Source organism: Ascaphus truei, chromosome 6, assembly GCF_040206685.1.
Source record: "Ascaphus truei isolate aAscTru1 chromosome 6, aAscTru1.hap1, whole genome shotgun sequence".
NCBI classification, from domain to species: domain Eukaryota; kingdom Metazoa; phylum Chordata; class Amphibia; order Anura; family Ascaphidae; genus Ascaphus; species Ascaphus truei.
In genome coordinates, this window is record NC_134488.1 from 109,968,062 (window position 1) to 109,992,623 (window position 24,562).

A 24,562-nucleotide genomic window follows, 5' to 3' on the forward strand; every position below is an offset into this window, starting at 1 on the left:
ATGAGGAAAAACATGGCTTAACTGTATGTTATTGTCCTTTGAAGATGCAACTTTAGTCTTAAAGCAGAAGTCCAGGCTGCCATTTTCCTCCCTTTAATATATGCATCAATACATCCACACAATACGTAATTAGCTAAATTGCCGATTGATCCGTTCTCCTCTGATCAATCATCGAAGATTTGCTCAGGGGTTCACTAAATGGCTGTCAGTGCTGCAGAAGAGGACCAAAGATGCAAAAAGGGGTGTGCCAGTGCCTGTTTTCGAAGAGGAAGGGGGTGTGACTTTGTCTATAGAAACTTAAAATGCTTGTTACATTATAATACATAAAAAATATCATTCAGAGTTGTTTTTTTTTTAAAGTCTACAAGTATTTTCTTACAGAAGTGATTTATTTAAAAAATAAAACACGTAAGATATTGCTTGGTCTCCATCTTTAATGTGTCGTTAAGTTAGGTTAATGCCTTTAGTGACTCAACAGGGTTGTTTAGCTCTGGGTAATGGCATGCAAATAAGCACACAACGTGTGCCACTTTTTAGCTTCCTATTTGTTAAAAACACATATTTCCCTAGAGCTTTCACCTGCTCCGTTACACTGTTGGTTACCACTAGTAGGCATTGACTTTCCATGAATATAGTGCCTCGTTATTTCTATTGTGAAATCTACTAGGGTGTGCAAAAAATATGCTGTGTAGATTGCCCCAGCTCATTACTCTGAGTGGGGTTCTTTCTTCTTAATACCCTTCATTGCTGGAGCGATCTGCAAAGTAATGCATTGCATGCCTCTCTCAGAGAAGGGGTTAATCTTGTGATCTGTTGGTTTATAGGGGCGTTGATTAAATTTTTTTAAGATGTACACATCTATATAGTAGATGCTCATATAAAGTTCACCTCCCCTCTTTTTCCCTCCTTCTTTTCTTCTTCTTCAATGGGAAGCCGGGTGTCAGTCTTAGGGACTCGTTCAACGTACTCGGAAGCTTGACAAGAATGTCAGCTTTCCAAAGTCAGGTTAGGGACTTACTCAATTTGGAAGCTTATCAGGCTTTGGCCAAAATATGCAACTAAAACTTCAAGTTCAATGTATTATTAAATGGGGTTATCATCACACTGATTATTGCTGAGCCAGGTTAGGAAAGATACATTATACTTGTGGCCCAAATGATTTTTCTTGCAGCCCTCCTGATGGCACTTGAATATTTGGTGATGAAAACACACCAAACTAGTCATATATGTGTAGGTAGAGCTCACCAATTTGTTTATACATTGGATGAAATAGCATAAAAAATCAATGGAACTGTGTGTGATATCCAGAATGCGCAACCCAGCAAAATGAGGAAGGGGGGAAGCCAGTTGGACACTATCTTCGAAATGTTGCTGCTATATTTGTGCAACAAGAAATCCTTTATTAAATAAGTGAAAGTGCATGTCTGTAAACTGTCAAGAATTCAGAAATGACTAAATAGTCTCTGAACCATTATATATATATATATATATATATATATATATATATATATATATATATATATATAAAATAAAAAACAAATAGACGATACCGTTCTGTGGCTAACGAAATGCTTTTATTTGTGCGAGCTTTCGAGATACACTGATATCTTCTTCCAGCGGTGTTACAATGAATAAATCAAGAAAGGTTTAACTTAAAAACAGTGCATCTTGGAATGTTATCTGTGACTGGAGCCTATTCCTCTCCTCTATGCTGTATGCGATGTATGACTTGAGGTGTTAAATGGTCCCTGAATGTTAGTGTGTGTGTGTGTGTGTGTGTGTGTGTGTGTGTGTGTGTGTATGTATGTGTATATATATATATATATATATATATATATATATATATATATTGCAGTACCTTACTTTACAATACATTCCTAAACAGCAGAGAAATTCCATCGCTGAATCAAAATGAACACTAGAGAGAGCTGTGCTTAGTCCAGGAGGAAAGAAGCAGAGAACAAAGCATGGAGAGAGCAGAATGAGCAATCAAGGGATATAAAGCACAGAGCAGAATTGGAGAGCAGCCTCCAGAAATCAGCCACCGAAAAGGATACCAACCTGCTGGGGAGGGGAGGAAGCAGGACCATGGAAAGCTCTGCTGTGGAAAGCCAGCAGATCTGAACTGGAGAGAGAGAGAGAGAGAGAGAGAGAGAGAGAGAGAGAGAGAGAGAGAGAGAGAGCCCCAGGGATGCTGAAGCCAGGATTATTACAGACACAGAAAGAGAAAAGAGAGAGCAGAATTGTAGAGAGAGGCGGTTTCCATGCAATAACTGGAGCTCTGGTGTAATATAGAGACCAAGGGGATAATCCTATTCTATCCAGCAGGAAGAGAGGAGAAGAAGGCGCATAAAAAGCCCACGTTAAAGGAATGGACTGATGCTGGGAATAGAAAACGGTGAGACAGCCAGACCCAGTGAGTGGGAGGAATACGCTGTATAACACTGCCACATCCTGCTGGGAGCAGCCACAGTGGGGGTTGCAGTGATTCACAGTGAGACTGGAGAAGGGAGCGAGTACTGGTAGCTGGCTGTGTTAAAGGAGAGCAGAGGGGCTCAGATGTTCCCTTACTAAAGTAAACTCTGGATTTTCGAGGTTGGACCTGAGAGCCGGGAGCAGGTGAAGATGTCAACCACAGAAAAGGGAACATCGTGATTGCCCTGCAGCCTTGGGTCATCATCAACTGTATCCACTCTGCCAGCAAATTAGCAGGTAGGGCACCGACACCACATCCCAGTATGAGGTTAACCTGGACATTGTGTGCTTCCTAATACTACCCTTAGATTGCTTCATTTCTGGGACACCCTACCCAGCCATCTCTCATAGATTCAACTTGCATGAATGGGATCAACTATATTCATTAACATATCAATGGACTACATATACAGCAAAATCCTAAGTGTGTGTATTCCTTCTAATACCTGGTGTTGTGTAATTATTCCCTATATGTATATATGCTTATACAGGTGCACACAGGTTTCACTCAGTAACAGAATACAATAACTCCTCCTGGGACACACTGATAATCCAAAACTGTATGTATATTCATGCGATAAGAGAGACACTGCTGAGCGGTGAGGCTGAGGCAGTGTCTGACTTTACTCAGCTGTGCGGATGTGTGACATATTTGTCTCTCTGTGCAGATCAGTGTATCATTTCTATGTGTGTGTGAGGGAGACGTCTCTTGGTATTCCCGAGGGTCTGATCCAGAATGAATCCAGGTAGAGTTAAGGGTCTGCATCACTGAAGTGTGAGGTTTCAAACTGTGACAGGAGACCGGAGAAGGGGGGGAAGAAGTGACATTCTCCCATGGCAAGCTCACATTTCTTACCATATTGCGAAAGGTAATTTGCTGTTTATTTATTGTATTCTTTCATGTCTCCAAAAAAAGCATTGCTGTGGAGCAGGAGGAAGAAGATCAGAGGCAGGAGGAGCAGGGGGTGTTTAAGGTGACATTTGGTTAGTGAGTTAATAGGTTTGTTGCTTGGATGAGCTGTCTCAGTGCTGTAGTGCTGGAATGCCTTTCAAAGGCAGAGGAAACGATAAGCCTTAGGATTCCATATCATTAGGATTTGTTACTATTTCATGAGCGTTTTCCCCAGTCACACGTTCCTTTTGTGTGTTTCTGTGCCTTGCTACACATCTCTATCCAAGTAAAGCTGCTTCTTTTCTGTAGAATGAGGGACGTGCAAAATGCGTTTGGTAGATTTGAAGGGTTTCCTTTTATTCTGCTTTGCTGCATCTCTTGTCTATATCTGGTGATTATTAATATATTATTATTATTATTATTATCTGCCTGGTAGACTTCCAGCTTCAAAAATTCTTTGTTCTGTTTCATAGTAAGTGAAGAGTGTGCCCAAACCCATGTCAATGTTACTACCAGTGCAATAGACTCTTGGGCTCTATCAATGGTAGTGCAATTGTGATTCCTATATAATATGACATATTATTATTATTATTAACATTCAATCTTATACAGCACCCACACTGCGCTCAATGCCATATTTACTGAGTTGTTCTAAGACGTGACTACTCCAATGGGCCATAACAGGTTTAGCTAAATATGGCCCTGGATACTATGTACAATGACATAGAACATTGATTAAACGTCATGAAAAAGGGTAGATTTCCAGGCACAGAGAGTTTACAATCTAAGCTCTCATCACGGTTACCCCCTTCCTTGAAGGCCTTGTTGCATTATGAGTCCATTACATGGAATGTGCCCATCAGCATTAAGGCTCCCAATATTTTTAGGAAAAAGTTACATCCATCAGTTTCTCCTTGAAACATTTGGTTGAACCTCTTCAACGAAAATATTTAATAAAACTCTACTGCTAATGAATGAATGAGTTAATGATGGCTGCGGCCCCTCCTATCCTCCTACTTACCCGTAAAAATGCGGGGATGTTATCCGTTTCTCACGGAGTTTCCCGCGCGGCGGCCGCATCATCAGACAAGCACTAATGGCGCTTATCATTGAAAGCGCCCGTGGCGCGGGAAAACAGCTGAAAAAACGCCGCATCTGCTCGCGTTTTTAAAAAGCCCGCGGTGGTGGCCGCAGGAGGTTAAAGGCAACCGCCACTGTAGTTGATGTAAATACAGGTATTACATAGTAGATGAGGTTGATAAAAGACGTATGTCCATCAAGTTCAACCTATGCTAAATTTAGACTAGAGAGAAAGCGATTGTCTTACGGAAGAAATCAAAGTTGGAAATCTGAACTATAAAATGATGTACATCAAATATATGAATAATGTTTGTTACTCCAATAATTCTAAATATTTGGTGTCTGTCTGAGACAGAGGTACATAGGTTATGTAAAGCAGGGGTTCTCAACTCCATTCCTCCCGACCCCCCAGCAGGTCAGGTTTTTAAGATATCCCTGCTTCAGCACAGGTGGCTCAGTTTTGACTGAGCCACTGATTGAGCCACCTATGCTGAAGCAGGGATATCCATAAAACGTGACCTGTTGGGGGGGGGGGGGTCTTCAGGACTGGAGTTGAGAACCCCTGATATAAAGGAATGATATATATATCCCAGAATCCCTTGCTGCAGTGGAAGTGCTGTATGCTGGGTGATAATGGGGAAAGGCGGGGTTGTAGACCTGCCTAAGACATGCAGATGAGCATACAGTTATATTTGCATATTTGCTTTCCTGTGCAGGGTTTTTGTCACTTTTTTACTCACCATAACTTAACTCAGTATTATGGTATAGCCTATCCCATAGCCTCTTATGCATATCCAGCTAAAATCAACCCCACACTGATGAGACCCATCAAGGTCGAAACAGCTGTCTGTGGGTGGTTTTCTGGGTATGCACCTTAACCCTGGCTGTGCTCAAAGCTGTGACCATGCAGCAAGCTTAAGCCTATAGGGAACCATGTTAAAAATGGTTTTTGAGGCAAAAAGTGACACTGTGTGCTCATTTGCATGTCATTTCCCAGAATCCCTTGCTGCAGTGGAAGTGCTGTATGCTGGGTGATAATGGGGAAAGGCGGGGTTGCAGACCTGCCTAAGACATGCAGATGAGCATACAGTTGTATTTGCATATATATATATATATATATATATATATATATATATATATATATATATATATATATGATAAGACTCTTTGACACCAAAACAAGTGGACTTAATGCAGACATGGGGTTTCTGACACACTATCATAATTTGTTGTAATGGTCCTCCCTGCCAGTGTGCCATCCCATACCTTCCGCACCCCCCCCTCCCAGCATCCTCTTCCCCCTCTGTGTTGCTGTGGATGTACAGCCCCCCCCCCCCCCATTCCCTAATTCTCACCTTCCTTATCTCAGTTGTTACACCCTTCCAGTGCCTGGAATTCTTTATTCTGCCTTCCATTTTTTTTTCCAATCCCTGTCGAAGTTGTAGAAACCTGTGTAAATCAGTATTGCTGACCTGAAGAAGAGAGGAAAACTCTCGAAAGCTTGTCCTATGACATAAATTGTTAGTCCAAAAAAAAAAAAGGTATCACCTAAAACTGAAGAACTCATTTATTCTATATATATATAAAATCATAAAATAAATTATACCAAACAGGAAGAGGGGACACAGTTACATTTTATCTTGCAGTACTGTAGCTGAATTCTCTATCTATGAGCGACAGATGAAGGAGAGTTTGAGGTTGTGTGTGTGTATAGCAATTAGGAAGAATTACATTTTCAATATGCATGCGTTTGTCAAAGTAATGTGTGAACAGCACAGTACATGGTGAACTCTGCATTTCGCATTATGCACACATAAGTGGCCAAGTTCGTGATGGCCTCCTGCTACCATTTAGACTGTTAACGCAAATGTGAAGTTATCCAATAATACTACAAGGCTATTTAAATATCTTGCCATAGATATTTTCGGCCCCCCGAAATCCCATTCCACCCACGTTCTCAAAAATGTTTGGGAATAACGATTTTTATTTCATCAAACATTTTCTTTAATTAGTAAATGTTACAGACAAAAACAAAATGTTAATTGTGGCACAATTAGGTCAGTTTGGCCAAAATAAATTACTTGGTCTGCTTATGCTTAACAATGATACTATACTATTGAAGACCGCCCTTACTGGCCTAACCTTCACAGTAATACCATGCAAAGGTAAATAGTGAAATATTGAAATAAATATGGTGACAGACCTCTTTTGACCATTTGGGGAGAGCGGGATATATTCCAATGGGGAAATATAGAACAAGGCTAATCTTTATACTACGGTGAAACCTTAGAGTCATATGTATTTTATAACAAGCCAAAGTTATCACTGGAGATATGTGAATGTGTCAAAAAGTAGCTCACAAGAAAGCGAGTGGTGGAGGGGGGACAGTGAGACGAAAGAGAGACCAATTTATTAGAGTTACCCACTGACCTATACCTGCCAAAACACTCATCTATACAAAACTGGAGAGGTATAGTGCCTGGGAACACACCTGACATAGCTAGGAAATAAGACTATGTGCCTAGTTTACTTAGCTTATTAGCGTATTTAAATTAGCATCCTTCCCAGGTACAGAATACATTACATTACAAATGGCAATAATCACGCTCTTCAAGTACACAACCTGGGTTGTAGTGTCTCAGCTATGATGCCAATGGCCTGGTTCTTTGGTCTAGTAACAAAAAAAATCGATCAGCAAAATACAATATGATACATATGTAACCCAATAAACACCAGTGAAGAGCCAAGACCTCTGATTTTTGGTTTGTTTATTTGTTTTATTTATTGTTTATTTGTTTGGTTACAAAGGTAAAAAGAAAAAAAGCGTCTGGGAAAAATCCTTTATTGACGTATACGTACAGTGATAAAGCGCCTAGTGGGTGAAGCGTGTAAGAGGACTACTTTGTTTGTGACTGCAATGTTGCTAGTGGTTCCGTGAATAACCCTACCTGTTATATTAGCATTTTGGATTGTTTTTCCCATCTGGAGCCGTGCTCTCCCCTTTCCTGTCATTCAGGCTGTCCACACTCTATCATTGTTTTATTTATTGTTTATTTGTTCGGTTCCAAGAGTAAAAAGAAAAAAGCGCCTGGAAAAATCCTTTATTGACGTACGTACCGTGTAGTTGCTTGACATTGGAAACCTCTTATTGCCTGTGCTATCATATTCTTTTTTTTTATATGATTGCAAAACATTAATAAAAATAGTAATAATAATTTAAATTAAAAGGCTTGGCGAATCACATCCAATTCCCATTTGTTTGTTGCTGAGAGGGTCAATTTCGCCTGCTTTGTGTACTTGGGCAAAAGATCTGCCCATCTCTAGTTATCAATGGATTTCAAGAGCATATCCACCCCCATATTATATAACGTTTTGACCCTTGTGCAGCTTTGGGAGCAGTGCATGTGCTTATCTTTTTGCTCAATGATATTTATGGGACAATACGCCTAGAGACCCCTTCACTAGTAGAACTAAAGCACAGAGATTGCGTTTGCATAATAGCGTACGGCAGAACATTCTATTCTAAGCCCTTGCATTTCTGGGAGGCTAAAATGACCACAATCATGAAGGTGATCAGCCAGGAAGCCACCTTGACTGCAGATGAATGCAAATGTATCCTTCGTAAATAATACAATTTGCCTGGATCAGTGATGTGATGTGAGGGGTCTCCAAGGGGTTTGCTCCAAAAATATATGTAATGGCCAATCCCAGCCAGTATAGCAGGTTCCTGAGCCATAGTGGGGACTATGCACGTAATAAGGCCCCAAACTGCACCTTAGGGTGGGTGGTGTGTCTGTCAATTACAGCAGGAGCGGCAAACTGTTTTGTTAGCAACAGTCTAATGAGGAGGCAATAAGATTGATTAATTAGGGGTTCGCTGAACAAATATTCTCTAGCGGGGGTGCACAATGTAAAATAAAAATGCAGATCCACTGGTCCAGATCTAAAAGGTTTCTGGTTGCAGGATCATTGCCGTCCTACTTTGTATCGCTGTGGCTGCCCTGGACATCTGGGGAGAGGTGAGGGGAAATACATTTGGGGCTATTTAAAAAGCACCAACATATTCTTCTGGCAGTACAATCGTCTTGCTTTTAGTGCTGTAGTGCCCCCTTTTGTCTTCCCTTCTAGCGCTTAAAGGGGAAAGTTTCCCAATCATGTTGATAACATCATTTTGTTTGACGTACTGTAGGAGAGAAATATGCTGCATGCTCTTTCTTGAAATGTTTCATCTTTATTCTTAAAACAGTTTGGTTTTACATACCACCATTTATCATAAAATATGATCTTAAAGCGCTTTATAGTTCAGTTCTTCAGTATCACACTTTTGCCTTCATATGTAAAAAAAAAAAAAATACACATCTGCCATCAAATTTGATTTAGCTTTCCCAAGGCAAGAGAAGCGAGAACTATTAATCCTCTGTTGATGTCTACATTGGAATATAGTGAAGAATTCGCAGAGACAGACAGTGGCAGAGATCTGATCTGAATTCAGGCTTTAAAGTCCTAAGCCCCAACCAGTTAACCACACCCTATGCCAGGGGGGGTGAACTCCAGTCCTCAAGTGCTACCAATAGTTCAAGTTTTTAGGATCTCCCTGCTTCAGCACAGGTAGCCCAAAGACAGACAGAGCTACTGATTAAGGAGGGCAGGGATACCCTGAAAACCTGACCTGTTGGTGGCACTTCAGGACTGGAGTTCGCCACCCCTGCTCTATTCATTCAACAATCGATGAATGCAGCCTCAGTAGAAGGGGTGGGAGGAGCGCTTTAGCTCTTGAAATCTCTTAGCATCACTTTTAACTACTTTGCAGAATTACCATCCCCCCTCACCCCCCCTCCCCCTCCTTTCTGATAATGTTTAAAGCCCCTTTGGGCTCCTCGCAGAGAGCGGATGCTTCTATCTCCTTGTTCAGCCGATTTCAGCATATTTTAAAGCCTTTGATGTCGAAGAGACTGGATTATTAGGGAAGAGAGCGGTGCTAGGTGGATTGAGATAAAACGACATCCAGGCAACGCAGGGCAGAAAGTTAGCATTTTCACACAGCAAATTCCACCAGACCCTAAACCCTAATACTTTTAGGATTAACCCCGTGGTTCCTGCCAATTTTGTGATTTGCCTAATGTCTGTTTTAGAACTACTTCTAAGTCTTTTGGTAAATCACCACCTCACTTTGGAGGCCCTGACAACATATTGTAAAAGATTACCTAGAAAAATAGCACATTCACTGATGCATACAAAATGCTAAATGGTATGGTTTTATTTATTTATTTATTTTTGCAATCAATTATGGAATTTTCTACGCATCGCTGAGTGTGCTGCTCTGTTTCTCTATTCAAGTCAGCATTTGTACTGACCTTGCATTAGCACGGGTGAGTCTGGCACCTGACTGGTACCCTGTATATTTTGTTTGTCCTGTTTTTACCTGTGTTCATACAAACATCTACCAAATCCCAAATGGATTAGCATAACATCTTGTGTCTTTGTCTAGCGTATGGACTTTGAACTTTGGGAAGGGGAAAGAATTCCCGTTAAGATTCATGAATACCTTGCAGATTCGTCATACGTAAACCTTAATGGATGTGATCAAGTGCACAGAGGTTTGGAAACCTCACAGGTCTCTTCATCATTTGTACAGTATGTAGAGTTGCCAGGTAGCTGCTTCAAAAATACTAGATACAATGGTGAAAGTTGCCTTGCATTCAAGACACACATACACCCCTCTCCCCTTTCTCCGCTCCATGCTATTTCCTCCTCTCCTTGGTTCCACCCCCAGACTCCTGACACCTCCTCCTGATTGGCTGCATTACCCAGCAGCCAATCAGGATGGAGGGAGCTTCCTAGCCCCCTAGCATCAGCTCTGCTCTCTCCCTGCTACAGGAAATACCAGGGCCCCTCAAGCCGGTCAGGTCACTATGTCCAGAGAGGTAATACCAGTATACACATGCATGTCAAGTATTAACTCTAATTTTTTACTGGACAGTGTCGAAATACAGGACAGTCCGGTTCAAAACTGGATACCTGGCAACCTAATGTGATGAAACGGGCATCCGGGCTTCTAAAAATCAAGGTTAAGGCCGGGCCTGCTCTTCCTTTCATCAGCGTCACTACACGTGACCCTGGGATTATTGTAAGGCACTGGGATTGCCTAAATGTGTGTTTCCCAAAAGCATGTAAAAATGTGACCATTTATTATATTTGAAAGCAGTGATACTGCTCTGTGCAAGAGATTGTGGGTTATCTACACCTGGATTCTCTCTGCAAAGTGACTTTTTTAATCACTCTAGTTATCGGACATTGTACGCCTTGGGAGCGGAGCCCCAAATTATGTATGTTTTAGGTGTGCTACTCATCTACTTATTCTATGTCCTTTGTTGGGGAATTGTGGAGGGTTAAGAGACATCTGTGCCGTTTGCATTTTATTTGTGTAGCCGAACTTGCATCAAATAGCTGAGTGATAGGCCCAGGATAAGTCAGAGGGCTGGCCTTTGTGCAGTCCAGGTGGAGTGTTAAGGAAGTTAGAGTGAAATGCACTCCCCTGCTGGGCAACCACTTAATCCAAAGATGAAGCACTGAGTTACACATAGCTCAAGAGAGAGGGCGGACTCCAACCATGGTCACCTCTGCTGGTCCCATTTTGTGAATGAGAACTTGGTCTATTTAAACAGGCCAGACTTGATGGTGTGTGCTGATAGAGGTCCATTTACTAGCACCAGAGAGAACGGCTAGCTGCAGAGCTGGGAGAGAAGGCATGGGCCTGCCTCAGTGCTCCTGTATGGAGAGGTGACAGGGGCCTGTCTGAGGATCGCCATGTGGAGTTCAGCAAAGGATCCTTGCTGGATCATGGGCATGAATCCCTTCAAGGAAAACCCCCCAGGGAGTGATCCAGGCTCTGCAGCCAAGGAGGCTGTTAGCCACATCTTCCCTTTAGACTGCTGCAAGGGATCCTGGACTGAGGAAGTCCCAGTCGGTGAATAGAAGCCCCATCACAACAGGCAAGGAGTAGTCAGGAGGCTACTAGGTCTTCCCAGTACTTTGTTCTGTTTAACTGCTGGTTAGGTCCAATTGAGCCCTCACAGAGGACTGTTAGCAAAGCTGTTTCATAAGAATTTTGTCCCTTTTATGTATCTTCCCCCGCGTGTTGGATTTACCTGTGTTCAACTCCGTTTATAATAAACCCAAAGATTATTTGCTCCCATGTCTGGCAAGTCGTAACCTGTTTCGTTCAGCCCCAGAGGCTAGAATAGCAGTGACCCTACCCTCAGACTCTGGTGACAGCAGTTAAACCAAGTCTCTGGGCACAGATAGGAGACCCCTGGCAGTGAGGCACCCCATTACAAGACAGTACATATGTAGCCCCCTTTCCCTATGCCTAAGGAAAATACGCGGGCGACTACACGTGCTGCTGTACCTGTATGCTCACAGGAGGCCTGAGCCTCCTCTTCTGGGAGCCTGGGGTGAGCTCTGTCTCCTTGGGTGCAGCGCCTCCACCTATGAGGGATCCCAGCATCAGTGGGATAACCCCTTACAGGAACCAATACAACAGTAGTAAGCAATAACACCACACACTGTAAATAAGTAGTCTTTACAGTACACAATACGAAACACATATAACACACAATATTAGGTAACAACAGTATAGTGCAGTGACCCCAAACTCTGAGTGGTTCCCCCAAAGTACTGAGGGTGCTGTGGCACCAATAATCCCTGGTGTCCGTCCCAGCAATCCCACCCAAATGTGAGGTAGCGCTACCACCTGTGAATGTTGGTGCACGTTGGGTACCTGCCTGGGTACTCCAGTACCCAGGTGCTGCTTGAAGCCGTGTGTTGAGTTGGTCCCACACCGTTGGGCCTCTAACAATCCCCTCACGCCTTAACCAAGGAGTGGTCCGTGTCACGAGCTCTAGCCGGAGTAGTCCTCCTGAGCTTCCACATGTGGCCTTGTCCCAGGCCGCAGTAGGCCACGTGGATGTCCGTCCACCAGCGTAGGATAGTCACAACAGGTTTTAATGGGAAGGGTCCCTACAATACAGCTCTTCAGGTGTCTTAGGGCCTAACTGGGACCTAGGGTCAGAGTTCTGGCCTAGTCCAGGGCCTTACTAGCACCCTGGAGGCATCTGTCCTCTCTGCCTGCTCCTGCTAGACTGGATATCCCTCCGGGTCCAACAGAGGAAATCCTTGATTCAAGATGGCCACTCGCGCGCTTTCTCGCAAGTCCTTCTGGGACTTGTAGTGCTGTAGAGCCCCTTTCAGGCAATGCGCCGAACTCCGGAGAGGCTGCCGCGCTGCTCCCCCTGATCGTGCGGGGTCCCGCAGAGCAATTGGCCAGTTCCCCACACCAGAGCAGGGTAGGGGACTGGCTACACATATATGAAAGAAGTCTTGATAAATCGGTCCCAGCTGGGGCTCATCAAAAGCTGCCAAGAAATGTCTTTGGTGAACATTCCAATACAAAACCAGGGGGATTATTTACCAACATTTCTCATCTACAAAACTAGGACAAATTCAGTACAAAAGAATTGCACCAGATTTTGTCAAAAGAAAAACACAAATTGCTTTCAATGGGATTTTTTTTCTTTGATGGATATTGTGCTATTTTTTGCACTTGTGCAACAGTTTTGCAACCAGGAGACCTTAGCACATCGACCCCAAGCGCTTTTTTTTTTTCCAAACATTTTTTATTAGGCGTTGATACATCACATTATAGGTATATTAGAGATCCATGCACACAACGTACTGCCATAATAGGTATTTTCCTTATTTTTGTGACAGGGGGTTGACAGAGGGGAGGGGGCACGGAGTATCCGCCCGAGGGTGTGGTTGTCCCCTCGGACTCCTCAGTGGTCCCAGTGACTAGACTCCCAAAGAGGAAAAGAAAGATGGGTGAGAAGGGGGGGGGAGAGGGGGAGGTAGGGGTGAGGGAGGGGGGGAGAAAGAATGGGAGGGGGGAGGGGGGGCCCTTTTGTCTTCCCCACCCCCCGGGAGCACCTTTCTCATTGCCCTACTTAATTACCGATATTGGAGAGAGGGGGGGGGTGTGTACCAGCTATGTTTAATGGATTAGCCATGGTTCCCATATGTTATAGAACAGCTCCGTAGAGTGATTGAGGAATGCTGTCAGCTTTTCCATTAGCATAACATCGCTTAGCCTCTTCTTGACCATTTGTATCGTGGGAGGGGAGATTTTCTTCCAAGAGAGCGCCACTGAGCATCTGGCTGCGGTTAGGATGAAGGAGATTAATTTCCATACTGGATGGTCAATCTCATCTATCGGCCTGCCCAGTATGTAGGTCAGTGGATCTAGATGGATTGTGAGGTCTGTGACCTCTTTTATTAGTTTTTGGATTGTGAGCCAATATTCCTGAATTTCTGGACATAGCCACCATATATGGGCCATATCTCCTCTGTGTCCACAGCCTCTCCAGCATAGATCAGAGGCCAGAGGATAGATTTGCTTCAGTCTTACTGCGTGAGGTACCAGTGGAACATTATCTTGTAAATGTTTTCTTTAATACTAGTTCAAACAGAGGTTCCTGATGTCGCCTCCCCAGTCCTCATTCTCTATTTCGATATTTAGCTCTGCTGCCCATTTGAGCATATAATCATGTTTCGTGGGACTCGCATGCTTTTCTAAGACTGCATAAATTTGTGATATGAGACCTTTTTGATGCATGTTGTCCTGGCATAGTTTTTCGAATTGTGTGAGCGGTGGAAGTTCTAAAGTGGGGGACAATTTTTGTATGAAGTGTCGAATTTGGAGGAATTTGAACGTGTCTAGGTCAGGGGCTTTAAATTTATTTCGTAGCTCTTGGAAGCTCAGGAGCTTCCTATCGCTTAGTAGGTCATGAATCGACCTAATCCCTCTGTTTAGGTATCGTTCAAATTGCCTGGTGTCGCACCCAGGAGGGAACTCAGGGTTATTATATAGTGGGGTGAGTTCTGAGCCAGGAGTCGAAAGTGCAAATTTAGTTTTGGACTTTTTCCATATGTTCCATGTACAGTATGGTCCATAGCTCCTAGTTTGAATTTGCCGGCCCCCTTATCGTTTCTGTCCTTTGCCCACAGACTCGCTTGCAGAGAAGGCGTTTTAGAGTAGTGGGACTCAATTTTTAACCAGCATAGCTGGTCTGGGTCCGAATTCCATTCAACTACCTGTTTCAATTGTGCTGCTCGATAATATCTTGAGATATCTGGCACCCCCATGCCTCCCTTACTCCTTGGCGTTGTTAGAACCGATCTTGCCACCGTGGATTTTTTTCCATGCCAAATAAATGTGAATATTCTGTTTTGGATATCTTTCAATTCCGACCCTGGGACCCGGATCGGAAATGTCTGGAAAAAATATAACAATCTCAGGAGTACATTCATTTTAACTGAGATCATTCTTCCGATCCAGGAAATTTGATATTCTTCCCATTTATCCAAATCCCTTCTGATTCTATCAAAGAAAGGTGAATAGTTACATTGGTATAGGGAACGGTAGTCCTTTGATACATTGACTCCCAAATATTTTATGTATGAAGGGCTCCATCGGTAGTTAAAATTTAGTTTTAGTAACTGTATCTCTGATTCTGAGAGATTGAGGTTCAAAGCCTCTGATTTATCGCTATTGATTTTATATCCTGAGATCTTGCCGAAGTTGGATAGCTCTTTTTGTAGGTTGGGGAGGGATAGATGGGGGCGAGACAGTGTGAGGATAAAATCGTCAGCGAACAGGGAAATTTTATAGTTGGTATTGCCAATTAATATGCCTTGGATATCGGCGTTATCCCGTATTCTTGCCGCCAATGGTTCTATTGTCAGGGCGAAAAGGAGAGGGGACAAGGGGCACCCCTGTCTTGTGCCGTTCTTTATCTCGAAGGCCTTTGCCGGGCCTCCTGGCAGTTTGACCATCACTGAGGGGCTGGTATAAAGTGCTCTGACTCCTCTAGGAAAGTGCTATTAAAGCCAAATCTGAGCATTGTATGGTCTAGAAATTGCCAATCAATTCTGTCAAACGCCTTCTCTGCATCGAGGCTTAATACGACTGCTTTGGAGTCTGTGATGCGGGCATGGTCGATTATATCTATAATTTTGCGGGTGTTATCGGCAGCCTGACGATTTTGAATGAATCCTACCTGGTCGATATTTATCAGTCGGGGTAGAATTGGGTTCAGTCGATTGGCGAGGATCTTGCTGTACAGTTTCAGATCGTTATTCAATAATGAGATAGGTCGGTAGCTACCATACTGTAGTGGGTCCCTGCCGTCTTTATATATTATAGCCAAACTGGCATTGGTCATGGAGGGCGGGATTGGGGAGCCGTCCATAAAGGAGTTAAATAATGTCAGGAGGTGGGTTGATAGAATCGGGAGGAACCGCTTATAATAGGCATTGGAGAAGCCATCTGGGCCAGGAGCTTTATAGATCTTTGACGCTTTTACTGCGTCTGTCAATTTTTTTTTAGTTATTTTTGCGTTCAGTATTTCGTTTTCTTCTTCTGTAAGCTTAGGGAGTTGACACTTAGAGAGGTAATCATTAATTATTCTAGAATTTGTGTCAGGTGATTTATCTCCCTGGGTTTTTAGATTGTAGAGTTCATTATAATATGCCGTAAACACCTCTGTGATTTTTTTCTCATTATATATAGTCTCACCAGACCTACTCTTGATGGCTGTGATTTGCAATCTCTTCTGTACACCTCTTAATTTACTGGCCAGAAGTCTGTCAGCCTTATTCCCCTTGTCGTAGTATTTTTGGTTTGTCCAGCATAGTGATTTTTCTACGTCCTCTAGTTGTAGTTTCTTAAGGTCCTCCCTGGCTAAAGTTAGTATTTTGTATATTTTTTTTTGATGGGTTGGTTTTATGTTGATGTTCCAATTCTAAAATGTTGTCTGTCAAGTCTCTAAGAGATTTTATTTTGTTTTTTTTCCCTATGGGATGCAATAGATATGATGGTGCCTCTGATTGTTGCCTTATGGGCTTCCCACAGTACTGCCGGAGAGGAAACCGACTCAGTATTATAAATGAAGTATTCTTTGAGTGCTTTCTTTATTTTTTTTTCAATCTCGTGGTAGTTCAATAACGAGTCATTAAGTTTCCAATTAAAAGATCTGGATTTAACAAAAGGCGTTGAGAGGGTCACTGTTATTGGGGCGTGATCCGACCACATAATTGGGCCTATGTTCGAGGATGCTGAGGCTTCTAAGATTGTTTTGGTTGCGAAAAAGTAATCTATGCGTGAGTAGGTCTGGTGAAGTGAGGAGAAGAAAGTATAGTCTCTCTGGCCCTGATGCTGTATTCTCCAGATGTCTAGCAAAGAATATTCCTCCATGATTTCTTTCAACCTTTTCCCTAGTCTTTGGGAGGCTTTTGCGTGTGGTCGGTTTAGTAGGGTTGATTTATCTTCTAGGGGGTTTAGGGCCATATTAAAGTCTCTGCCCACTACCAATGAGGACAGGTAGCTTGGGTCAATCTTGTCCATTAGTGCTCCTAGGAATTCTGTCTGGTTGTCATTGGGTGCATATATGTTGATCAATGCTATTCTTGAACTAGCTAGCGAGCCGTATACCATCAGAAATCTACCTTCTGGGTCTGTGGTTGTTTTGATATGATTAAATGGTGTTCCCTGACGGATTAAGATTGCAACGCCTCTCTTTTTACTGTTAAACAATGAAAAATAACCTGTGGGGAAGGTCTTACTGAATAATTTGGGAAGCTCCTGCGATGTAAAGTGTGTCTCTTGGAGGAATACAATGTCACCTTTAGACCTTTTCATCTCTTGGAGAGCTAATCTCCCTTTCTTGTTGGTATTTAGGCCTTTCACATTAAGTGATATTAAATTTATTGGGGTTTGGCTAGCCATTGGTATGGGAGTATGTGATTTCTCTAGGTCTGACTCCCTTCCCACTAGGGAGAGTGTATTGGGCCTTATTTAAAGGATGTGAGTTGGTGCTCCGAGGGGCAGGGGGGGCAGGGGGGGCAGCGGGGGCATGGGGGGGGGGAACAGGGGAAGCTGTCGGAACAGAAGCGACTGGTGGGAGTAGTGTGAAAGGAGACCTAATAGTGGTCTCGCATGGTTTTTACCGGCTGTACTGGCCGGCATTTGGGCTTAAGGCCCAAAGGGAGGAATCCGTTGGTTCCTGAACGGAGGTGCAACCAGGGGAAGGGGTCGCGGACTCTAAAGAACTTAATATATTTATGTCCTTCTTTGGTTGAGTGGCGGGGAGTATAGTCTTGTTTTTCGGGGGGGCGGGGGGACCTAGTGAATGGGTATTTGTTGGGTGGGGGGGGGGCGGCGATGCTGGTGAGGGGATGGGTGGGCAAAAAAGGGGGGGCGGGAGGTGGAGAGGTAGAGGTGCAATGCTCTGTATTTGAAGACCATATACGTTGTGTGTGGGAGGGGGGGAGAGGGGGGGTTGAGGGAAAAGGGGGGGGGAGGGGGGAGGAGGGGTGAGGGGGAGGAGGGGGAAGATGCGGAAGGTGCAGATTTATCCACATTATTTTCGGATACATAGCTGTCTTGGGTGATACTCCAAGATATTTGTGGGTTCAACAACCATTAATCTATCTCAACATCTAGAACAATAAAACATTTTGTATTCTATTCTGATGTGTCACATGTTATGCGTTCCTTGATCTTACATGCTCTCTATTAGTAGTAACAATTTAATATTATAATTATACTATCAAAAGTTCAAAGTTACAATGCAACAGGATTTCTCAAGATCCATATATGGTGGGGGGCCGGGGGGAAGGGGGAAAGGGAAGGAGGGGGGAGATGGGGATGGTGCAGACTTATTCACCTTACTTTCTGATACATAACTGTTTTGGGTGTTGTTCCCGGATATTTGTGGGTTCACCAACCAGCAATCCTTCTCAACATATAGAACAGTAAAACATTCAGGATTCTATTCCGACTTGTCACATGTTATGCGTTCCTTGATCTTATATGTTCTCTATTAGTGGTAATGATTTAGTAATATAATTGTGCTATCAAAAGTTCAGAGTAACACTACAGCAAGTTTTCTCAAGGTCTTTACACTGAGAGGGGAAGGGGGGGAAGGGGAGGGAGGGGAGGAGGGGAAGGGGGGAAGGGGGAGGAGAGGGGGGGAGGGTAGGGTAAGGGGAGAGGGGAAGGGGGGGAGAACAGAGTGGGGGGGTGATTTCAATCCCATGCTTAGTTTCATATTGAGTGCTGACACTTTGCGAATTTACTCTGACAAATTAACACTTCTGGAGTCTTTGGTTCGTCACCTGTTAATAGGCATTATAAGATTTTGGAGGCTTCTGCCTCTCTCCCAGGGAAAGTGGTAGGCCTAGCGTGGCTATATTGATATATCTCAGTGGGCATTACAGCCGGGTTAATATTGCGACGCTATAACATACACATACATTGCATGGTGTTATGATCGACGGAGCTATTGTATAGATCTCTGGTGTGTAAGTTTGAAACACAGTCGAGGGGCTTTGGGTAGGGGTGGGGGGAGAGGGTGGATCTGGCAGGGGGGGTGGATGGGGATGGGGGGGAGGTGAGGTGGGGGAGGGGTGGATGGGGGTAGGGGGGAGGGGGGGAGGTTATTGGGATGGGGGGTTAACTTCTTCATATTCATATTGTGAGCTACTTGCTATGCTTCTGTAAACAGCGCGTCTGGATAACATTGCAGCGATGCTTCACATATGCCACATACGTTGCGTGTTACCATATACAGAAGGTATAGTACTTATGTCCTGCATGTGTGCTTGTGGGGCGCGGAGCCTCGTGACTTGGAGCGCGGGGGGGGGTAGGGGGATAAGGCGGAGGTAAGTGGGGGTGGTGGTTAAGTGGGTAGGTAGGTGGGTGGTGGGGGGGGTAGGGGGGTGCGAAGTGTAGTTGTCCATCAGCTTAATATATGAACAAGTCTCTATACAGCTGATCCCATGGAGGGGCCGTTAGGGTCAGACCCTCTCTGGCGGTCCTGCTCGCTCCGGGAGCTGGCAGGGGCGCCTCTTTTCCGAGTCTGGGTTTCAGTTCGCACTTGCCCCGAAACGGCTCGGGGACACAATCAGGGGGGGAGGATGGGGGAGGGGGAAATGTACTCACAGTTCTGAGGTTTTCTGCCTTGCATCAGCTAATCCCCCCTCCCGCTCCCCCCGCCAAGCGGAACCCAGGCTTCTCCAACCGCGAGGGCCTCTTTATTAACAACAAAAACTGCAGCCAGGTAACCATCGGCCGTTAAAACAACTTGTGAGCACTAAACGAGACGCGCTCTCCCTTCTTGGGGTCTGCCTCAGCTGCTGGATCTCTTCTTCCCATGGGGTTCCTTCAGGCTCGGTGGTTCCCCGGTCCCGTGGTGGATTTCTTTCCAGGTTTCCGCATCTGCGTTCCCATGGGTTCAACGATGTCTGCAGTGGATGCCGATCAGCTTAGCAGGGTAAGTAACAAGTAGGTTGGGTGTTTCCTTAACGCTTGCTTGTCGTCGGGTGTGCTGGGACCCCTTTTCTTCTTGACTCGGTGTCAATGTCTTCTTCCCCTTCTTTCTGTGTGGAGCCCCGCTGGTTTTCAACAGACCTGGAAGCTGGGGGGGTCAGACCCAAAGCTCTGACGTAGGGGTCCATGTCCTCTGGGAACCGGATCGTTAGATATTTGCCATTGCGGTTTGCAGTGAGTTTAAATGGGAACCCCCAACGATACCTGATGTCATTCTCGCGCAGGAAGGTAGTTAGGGGCTTCATTTCTTTTCTGCGGATCACGGTCGTCCTGGACAGATCACTAAAGATTTGAAGCCGTTCCTCCTGGAAGGTTAGTGAGTCTTTTCCTCTGCACGCTCCTAGTATACTTTCCTTGGCGGTATAGCTGTGCAAGCGCACAATGACATCCCGGCGTCTGTTAGGGTCTTCAGATCTGGGCCCCAGAGTCCTGTGGGCCCGATCTATTTCTAGGTCCCTGTCGTCTATTGAGTCGCAGATTGTCTTGAATAGCTCAGTCACGTACGGGTGGAGGAGGCCAGGCAGAACCGCTTCAGGGATATTTCGGATGCGTAGGTTTTGTCCCCTATCCCGGTTCTCCTGGTCCTCTAATCCGTCTGTGATCTGGTGCAGCTCTTCTTTTAGCCTGAAGATCTCTTCCTCCGCTCCGGTGTGGTGTAGGAGGGACTCCTCCATTTTATTTTCCAGGGTGGTAGTTTTTTCTGCCAGGCCATTGATTTCATGCGTAAGTTTGTGGACCGCCAATTTTATTTCTGTTTGTAGGGAGGTATATAGCTTTGTGTGCATTGTTGCCATAAGCTCCTCCATGTACGCTCTTGTCAGCGGTTCTTCAGGGACGGTGGTTCCCTTGGGGCCGGCCGTTTTGCTCTGCTCGGCCTGATCTCCACGTGCGCCGCCGCCATCTTGTTTTTCAGGCAGGGACTCGGGGCATTTTTGTTGCGGGGAGAAATACTTTGATACCGCTGGAGGAACGGGTCTTCTCTGCTGCCTGGACATTCTTGGGCTATTACCCCGACTGGGGAGCTATTGTATAGCCTGAATTTTCGGGTGGAAGGGTGCTTATTATTGCTTTTATTCAGGAGATTCCGCAGAGCTCCCAGATTACACCTCCATGTCGGATGACGTCACCGGAAGCCTCCCGACCCCAAGCTCTTTTTGCAGTAGGCTGTTTGTAATTTATTTCCATTCTTATTAACATTTTTAGTTTAAACAAAGGAACTAAATTAACTCACACATTCCCAGCACGCTCTAACTCCAACACCCACCAAATTATGTATATATATAGGCACCCCTGTCTTTTGTTTGAAGCAAAGGAACTCCTGATTTGCAACATAGAGGCATATGTACTGTATAAAGCATCACTGTGGTGGAAAAAAAAAAATTAACACATTTTCTCGTCTTTGTGCAGCAATGTATAAAACCAATTTTGATGTGTTGTGGCAGTAGGGATTGGAGTCAGAGGCGGAGTTTCAAGGTTGCCGGTGGCGCACACATGAACATGTATTAAATTTTTTTGCAGGTATACGCCCCTTGTGTGCGCAAGAAATGCGTCAAAATTGTCCATCAAGTTTTTCATGGCGTATTAGACAGATGCAAGTAGATTAAAACAATTCCTAATGCATTTATATTAAAGAACCTGACTTGCATCTTACAAAAGAATAAGAAAACAGGTGGCAAATGTAAGAATGTGAATAATGACAGACTGATTTTTTTGACACAATGCACTGTTTCAATTAGTTGAAAAAAAATTGTTATAATCCTTGTCCGTAGCCCACATAGAATGATGCGTTTAAGTTGGTTTCAGTGGGTTAGGATGGGTGCTTCATGTTATACAAGTCTAGCAGAGCCCATATGACAGACAAGATTCGACTTCAAGTCATTTTGAAAGAAGCATGTCTGATAGCCGCCACCTAGAGTAACTAACTCTGCTTCACTGGGACAGTAGTGTGGTAAAATGCCAGGCATTGCTTGTGTACATTTCACATTACAGCCGGACTGGAGGGGTATGTTGGTGGAAGGGAAACATTTTCAGTAAAACAATTACATTCTACAAGGCATATCTATGCACCGCTATACAATGCATGCCTGCCAGCAGACCCCGTGTCACCTTTAGGATGATAATGGTTTAGTTCTGTATTTATTATTGCTGATATGCCAACAAAAAAGGTCAGGGGACATCAGCTCAGCTGCATAATTAGTACATGTTCTGGTTTAAGAACAGTCTCTCATTTTAAAACTATATTTTTGTACTCTGAACTGCTAATAAACATATGGCACTCCAATATAAATATACTAATGTAACGGTGTTTCCCCCAACCAATTGCAGATAGGGGCCATTACGGGGTGTATGGTGCATATACCTGCTGGCAACAGGAGGGCTGAGTCATTTGTCGATGGTAGTGGGGACACAGGAACAGGCTTCTGGGGTTCATACCCCACATAGTTACTTAGCAGTGCAGCGCCTCTATCTGCCGTAGGCTCCAGGAACTGAAGGTGATCGCCTCCTCTGACACTCAGGGGCAGCACGAGTGAAGGGGGAAAACCCCAGGATGACTACTGGCAGGCCTGCTGTACCAGGGCTTGCTGCCAGGAGAAGGGCAGATTAGTAGTCAGGGGTGACCCTGCTACATTCTCCCTCTGGTGATTCCCAACGACCTCGCTTGGGTCCTACATTTCCGGGTACCATTGTTAAAGGAAACCTGAACAAAACAAGATAGCAGTTCACATAATGATCACATTAATATGCATGATATACAGTTCTCTGTGAAAAACAGTACGTAAGATATTTGAATAAACACATACAAAATGGCTATAATATTAACATAGGCTCCTCCAACATGGATAATCTTCTCATCAATAGTAGTACTCCGGTTCCAGTGGCTAACTAATGCTCTGCATGACCGGACACTGTCACTGAAAATACCCCATTAGGGTGGTCTTCGCACGGCATGATCCACTGGATCTAAAGCACGACACACTTGATCCTGGGGAACTATACCCAGATGACCCACAAGAGAACATCCCTGGACTACCATTCCCTTTTCCTTCGTTATACCAATATTCATCAGAATCCTCAGAATCCCAATTCTCTGGGGAATTATCTGGATCCCAATTAGACTGGAACTCCAACATGATCTCATTGTAAAAGGGCAGTTTGGGCATAGGCCTATGGGCCATTCCTGTGGGTTGTACAATGCCTAACCTGATCTCCATCTCTTTCCTTCTCATGGCCTCGGCAGCCTCCTCGGGGCTAAACACTCCTTCAGCCCACCAATAGTCTACTATGGTCCCGGTTTCGAATATGAACCTTGTGCGGTCCATAAAGGGTACATATCCCTGAAACCTAGGATGCCACCATGGGTAAGACCCAGTGGACCCTACTACAGCAGACCCTGTGTGTGAGGTAGTGTTGGTAGATGTGGAAATATCAGATGTAACAGAAATAGCATAATGACTGAATCCACTATTTACACTGCATACATCATCAGCAACACCATTATCATCAATCAGCATCTCATTCGCATAAGACCAGTCCTTCCTGTCTGAAGAGGGAACAAGAGTCTTAGAGGGCCGCAGGCTCCTTTGTAGAGTAATGTTCTCTCAGGGCTCGATCAGCTTCCCCAGGTAGTACCACACTCTGGGTGATCTGGGTAGAAGTGGTTCCCTGGTTAGAAGTCCCGGTAAAAGAGACCAGCCGTACTGGTCAAGGGCAAAGGTGCCTTGAATGTACCCAAGTCCTGAACAGTTACATCCCCTGGACCCGACACTAAAGTTATTAGGACCACGTGAGGTGTAGGGGCTGGCGTGGGCCTATGGGGCCGCAAATTGTCCAAGGACTGGGCCAGAAATGCAGGGTTGGGAAATTCGGCCACACCAGAGGATTATCTGTCTCAGGGGCCAAGGCCATATCAGCCACAGCATTGGCTGTTTGTGTACGGGCCAAATGTTCATTCATGGATTGGATAAAAGCAACAGTTCCTTTCACCGGAGCTATAGCGGTACTCACCGGAGCGGGGATCGAAGGCTTCTCATATTATTATTATTATCTGCCCCAGCGGTTACTCATAGTACGACGTCATCTCCGGCAGGTCTTGCGGGGTCCTGGCGCATGTCCAGATCCCGCACCAGAGCTGCATTGACATTTGGCCATTGCGTAGGGGTGCTCCCTTTGTCTTTATCAGCTTCCGCCATGTGGACGTCGGCATCGGAAGGTACCTCCATCGGTACCGGAGAATCGCTGGATAGTCCTCTGGACACCTCCATGAAAGGTAGGCTCATCCACCTCTCAGGTCTCATGGTCGCGGCCATTGGTAAGGGGCTCCGCTGTCGAGCAGTGTCGCTGGCACAGTTCAGTACTTCCTTGGTCCCGGTCAGCATAGTTGGCAGCGGCCGAAACACCACCGAAGACCGACGGCTAACTGTGCAAGAGGGTAGGGACACATCCGCAGTGGAAAGGCACTGGATCAATTCCACGTTATCAGCGGCAATCAGCAAGGCCAGTCTCGGCTCAAGCGCCACTGAGAACAACGGTGCCTGCTCACCCCAGGCAATCACCTTACCCGACATCTCGTGGGCTGGCCGACCATCTCTGGTTCCTTTGCGGAAACCGGGCCTGGAACCGTCTCAGCTTGCTCTGTGATCGTCGTCAGGATACTCTGATCCCCTTGTGCC

The 24,562-nt window shown here is 44.8% G+C and overlaps 1 protein-coding gene across 4 annotated transcripts in view; it reads left to right on the forward strand.

Annotated features, from left to right (window-relative positions):
• The first annotated feature begins 2,147 nt into the window (after positions 1–2,147).
• SHANK1 (SH3 and multiple ankyrin repeat domains 1) overlaps positions 2,148–24,562 on the forward strand; it is a 278,275-nt gene continuing 255,860 nt past the window's right edge. For all 4 annotated transcript variants that reach the window (XM_075605770.1, XM_075605769.1, XM_075605773.1 and 1 more), the window contains exon 1: positions 2,148–2,712. The gene's annotated coding sequence lies outside the window, so the exon portion shown is untranslated. The remainder of the gene's footprint in view (positions 2,713–24,562) is intronic.